This window comes from Sus scrofa, chromosome 8 (genome assembly GCF_000003025.6).
Source record: "Sus scrofa isolate TJ Tabasco breed Duroc chromosome 8, Sscrofa11.1, whole genome shotgun sequence".
In the NCBI taxonomy this organism is placed as follows: Eukaryota; Metazoa; Chordata; class Mammalia; order Artiodactyla; family Suidae; genus Sus; species Sus scrofa.
This window is the reverse complement of record NC_010450.4, coordinates 93,017,271-93,023,078: the sequence shown is the minus strand read 5'-3', so window position 1 is coordinate 93,023,078 and position 5,808 is coordinate 93,017,271.

The following is a 5,808-nucleotide window of genomic DNA, read 5'->3' as shown; positions in this document are numbered from 1 at the left end:
TAAAAAGGAAAAAAAAATCAAATGGGTGAACTGTGTCAACTAAACATTAATGCTAAATTTGATAACAGTAGTAGCTACAACCATGTCTATTTTATAGGCATGAGAAGTAGAAATGAGACACAATACAGGCACTAATTTCATAAATACTACCAGTATTACAAGGTGATAGTTATTCTCATAATCAAGGGTCATGAAATAAGCTCTATAAATTTTAGGCTATAGTAAATAATTCAGAATACATTTAGAATATTTTATGATTATATAAATTCACTAAATTTATGTTGGCAGTGGGCTTTTTTGGATTCGGCAATGTAGAAATGCCTTTTGTTGTAAAATGGAGTGAATTCTAACTCTTTTGAACTTGAATTAAGCTAAGGATTTGAGAAATCTATATTTTTAAATTATATTATTAAATGGTAAGAAGATACTATTTCTCAAATTATAACAACAAACTATTGATGCATTGATGTGTTTCTGGTAAAGGTAGTGTTCTTAAATGCAGGCTTACTTTAAAATTATTTTTAGGAAAATACTTGACATTGAATAATCTTATTTTCATCTCAAAATTGAACTTGAAATCTAGAAACATAATCCTTGAGAACTTAAATTGCTTGCTTTATAAAAAATCTTCATAGGAATTGTGATTTTTAATACCAATAAAAAAGTATTTAATACTTATAAAAAGTTGTGCTAATATATAGAATATGGGGGGGATATTACCTTCACTGAATAATATTCTATATACTATATAAAACATTGAATAAAAAATAGTAACATAGTTTACATACTATATTGCTTTGAAATTATGTTTAAATCCATATCCTTATTTAAATATTCCAAAGTTTTTCACACTTCAACTGCTTTCTAATTCTGAGAATAGCTAGCAATAGATCCTATTGTTTGTAATACTATTCTTTATTTTAAAGTAGTGTCATGGCAATTTGAAACTGTAGAAAGATTTTTAACTAGCTGTTTTAGATAAAACTTCCCAAGTTATTGACAAAAGCTGCGTGACCCGCATTCAAAAAAACTTATCATTGAAGACCTACTATGCAGACACAGTGGTCTTCAGTTTTGTTTGCCCTAGATGTAGATTGTGTAAGTGTTCTCAGGGCCAGCCATATAGGATAATGATTATGGCTCATGAACTCATCACAGACTGATGTGAAAAGAAGATCAATACCTTAATTTAAAATACAGATGTAATAACCGAGTCAATTGAAATGCTCCTGAGATATATCCAGGGGAAAAACAAGAACTCCTGTGGAGAAGGAAAAGGGCATCAGATCAACTTAATTATTAGTGATCACACATAGCATCAGGCATCCTCACTCGATAGAGTGATACTGTACCTCCTGCATAGATCAAAATAACTCATATCAGGTCACCTCAGTGTCATCTGCTCTGCGCCATCCTAGAAACATACAAAAGCATTTTTAATTATTGATACCGCTTCACTCCATACCTCATATGTACCTCATACAAACCTCTTTTGAAATAATTTTGGAAAAAAAAACCCTCAGGCATGTTACAATACCAGTGAAAAGTTTTCTTCTTCCTTTACAATGCATATGAAGCACAACCTGCTCACCTCGTTGGACTGGGGTGTCCTTAGTAAATACTTAAAAATATTCTTATTATCTTCAGGATAGTTTTTCCTAAGCATGTCTGATTTTATTCAGTTTGACTTTATGATAGTTTGGAAGTTTTAATTTTGTAAGACGTCCTCTGATTTTCATTCTCAGAGGATGCTGTACTTTTTCAGACTCATAACCTGCTACACAATCACAAGAGTGAGTTTTATATCAGAGAAGTGATGCGTAGTGAAGAGGCCCAGGCCCAGGGTTCAAATACTGATCTAACCCTTTACTAGCCGAATGACTTCTGTCTTTTCTTTAATATTCCTATAACTCATTATCCTCATCTGTGACATACATCTTCCAAAGCTCATTGTGGCGATTAAATTATATAACGTATTTAAAGCTGTGAGTGCCTGGCCCATAGGAAGCACTCATTAAGTGTTCAAGACAACCATATATTCAGTTAAACTTGGAACAATGACATCAGCCTGAGTATGGAGAAAATTTAAATTCTGGGTTTAAATAGAACTAATTATGCTTTCTTTTACTTTCAGAGAAAAAGCAGACTCCAAATGTTCTTTTCATGATATATCACTATTTTACATCTGCAGTATATATTCTTTCACATAATACATATGCTGTAAAAGTACAGTATCCCTATTTTTCTTTTTCATCTGTGAAATCAATAAAATGGATAGAATAAAAGCAAAGGTATCTTGCCCAGCAAAGACTGTCTTATTTGTTTTTTGTTTTATGATATTAATCACAAAGTATGATTGTAACTTTTAACATTTCATATTCTCATTATTTAAGTTGTGCATTTCCAGTGAATGAAGATATTTGATTACGTACAACAAACAGTGAAATAATTTGACAAGGAACATTCTTTTTTGGAATAACAGATTTTTATTTGTAGAAAGCAGCATATTATAGTTGATGAGAGTAGACAAATAAAGAACCTTTATTCCTTCAGGCCAAGAATTTTAAAAAGTGAAACAAATAGATGTCCTTATCCAATCTGACTTAATTTACATTTTGACAATTGTACTAACCTTTTAGAGTAAATTCTGGCCTTAGGCAAGATATTATTACCCCACAGAGTTCTGACATCCCTGTGTGAGAGACACAAAAGCCCTAAAATCATCACACAAAGTAAACGTGAAGAGTCGGTAAGCGTGGAGAACTAGGTCTTTCTATAAGATATATCAAAGGTATCCATGTCTGTCATAAATCAATCTTAGAGCAAGTAGAAGCCCAAGGATTCTGCTGCCTCCTTTTTCTTACCTAAAGTCCTTTTATCTGATAAACTTGATTCTCTCCGCCTTATATTTATATTTTTATATCTTTGTCTTTCAAAATTAGACAGAACTAGCAAATGATGTCACAAGCCCATTTGAGAAATGCCCAAAAAACTGCCAAATTTTACCTTTTGTTTATGGCTTATTCATTGGGCTTTCTCAAATGTAATTCTCATGATCTTATGATTCTCCGTGTTTTCTGTCTTCTGCCTTCCACATCACTCTTTTGCCTAGAAAACAAGAGGCCTAACAACTAAGTTCCAGTGCCATTGCATGCATCATATGTGCTTACTTCTTATGTTTTTGTGTCTTAAATGAAAATTTAAAAATTCTCCTTTTTTTTAATAAAGTAGTGGAATTTCCTCTATTTAATGGTGTTGTTTCCCAACTATGGAAAGAAGAAATCTTAAAACAGATTTAATTTTTTTTTCACTTAACGTATCTGTGAGTTATACTACAATGTCAAATGTATTGTCTCTCTTCTTGTAATGCACTGGTTTTCAATGATTCTATGTTGTTTTAAATTTCTTGTCTCATTAACAGATTAATAAGATATTTATTTTACTAGAAGAAAATGGCTTTGGTTATCTTTGGGAAAGATCCCCCAGAATGTAATCAAAAAAAGACTTACAGAATTCTACTTTGGGACTAATATTGGAGCACTTACTATATGCCTGGTATTATTCTAAGAACTTTTTATTTATTTATGGCTTTTTAGGGCCATACCCGTGGCATATGGAGGTTCCCAGGCTAGGGGTCTAATCGGAGCTCAGCTGCAGGCCTACACCACAGCTGCAGCAACATCAGATCTGAGTCACATCTGTGACCTACACCACAGCTCACGGCAACGCCAGATCCTTAACCCACTGAGCAAGGCCAGGGATCGAACCCACAACCTCATGGTTCCTAGTCACATTTGTTTCTGCTGCACCACAATGGGAAATCCTTAAAAACTTTTTAGATACTAATGCATTTTAAACCTTAGAATTACCAAATGAAATAGGTATTCTTCCTGTTCCCATTTTACAGATTATAAAATTAAGAAAAAGAGATTTGGAGAACCATCTGATTGTATCTGTTGGCATGTGAGGGAGAACCACATTTTTGTTTTTGAGACCATCTGATTCTAGAATAAGCACTTGTAACCAACTTGAATCCCAGGCTAAAGAAACTGCACTCTGCTCAGAAAGTTGGTAAGGGTTCGTTGTATAGGGTTGTATTTTTATTTTTGTTTAACCAGCAGAGTGTTACTGCAGTTGTCAAACTTTGCATAAATAAGAGCTGGATAGAGAATGAAAATGAAGGAGTTAGAGATATTTTGGAAAAATAAAATAAATAAAATAAAATAAAAACCACCTAAAGTATCAGAAATCTAAGTGTAATAATAAAAGGTGAGAAAGTACTTATCAAGGATAGTTGTCAAGTTTTGAGACTGGTTGTTTGGGAAAAAAAATGTATCCCCAATCTCACAATTAATTGTGAGACAGTGTAAAAAAACAAGTATGTTTTTTTAAATTAAAATTTTTAGCATTGTAAAGTAGAAACAAGGAAAGATGATACCTTCAAATACTAGTAGATTAAAATACAGCAGGAATTACTTTTGGATAAGAAAGATTTGATCAAATATTGGTGATCTTTAATCACTTTAAAAATATTATTTTAAATGCCATGATTAAAATTGTCCTTGTCTCTTCACCATTTCTGTGAGTTGCAGACCTAGGGTGAGTGTCTCCTTGCAAAGGAATAAACGCCGAGGTAGTATTTTATTAAAAAAAAAAAAAAGCCATATATAAATCTTACATAAATCGCATATAAATCTCATGAAGTGAATATAATATTTAGTCTGTGATCATTACATGCCTGTTTTTCTTTGTTAAAATTTGTGGGGAAATGTCCCATGCAGCCTACTGCTTTTTATTTCCGCTGACGCAACCTGAGTCTTGATAAAGTGGGATAGAATCACTTCTTTGAGCAACTCATATCACAGCTTTTTTTTCCTGTCACAATTATCCTTAGAATCGAGTTTTCAGCCACAAAACATCCAGGCAGTCGTTTTGACTGCAAAACACTTTGTCAGTTTTGGAAGACTTAGGAAGATGGATTGCAAACTATTTCCAGATATGTAAAGTATAAAGCCTGGATCTTCAACAGGGCTCTGTAAGAAGACACAGGCATCTTTCTTTTGCATTCCCCAAACCCAGTCCTTTCTTCCTAATTCACCAAAATTAATGAAAAGCCCTCTACTTTTATGTCTGGCTTCTTCTGTCAAATAAGTAGAGAATTTATTTATATTTATAGAATTTGACTTTAATATTTAAAGTCCTCCTTAAAATTTTAAGAGCTTTCCATTTCAGCTGCAATAACATTCACATTTTTAATAGGTTTAAAAGTATTTTATTTAAACCCTGCCTATGTTTTTTCTTTATTCCATTCACTGATTATCAGCCTCTTGATACACCGTTTTCCCCAGGCTCTTGTACATTGACACATTCCATTCTCCTTCTGGAATGCTTTCTCATTTGCAAAACCACTCCCACCTCATCTGCTTGGCTATCTCCTACTCATCAATCAAGACTCAACTTCTTCTACCTTAATGAGACGCCTTCCCAAGCAAAGAGATGTGTGCTTTCTTCTTATAATTCTCATATTCTATGTAATTAGTGTTTTTTAAATCTTCTATAAAAGAGTCATTAGCCCCTGTCTGTTAGATCTTTTAGAGAAGAATCCATGTGTATTCATTTTAGAATCTCAGGTCCCAGAACCTTGTCTGAACCAAACACCCATAAATGCATTTTAGACTACATCAGTGAATCAGTAAATGAAACATCCTGAATCCAATGTGGCAAGTGCATTTTTTCCTCCTTAGTTAACCAGGCATCTTCCTGATTTTCATAAATTAATATAATTATAGTTATCTCTGAATGGTAAAG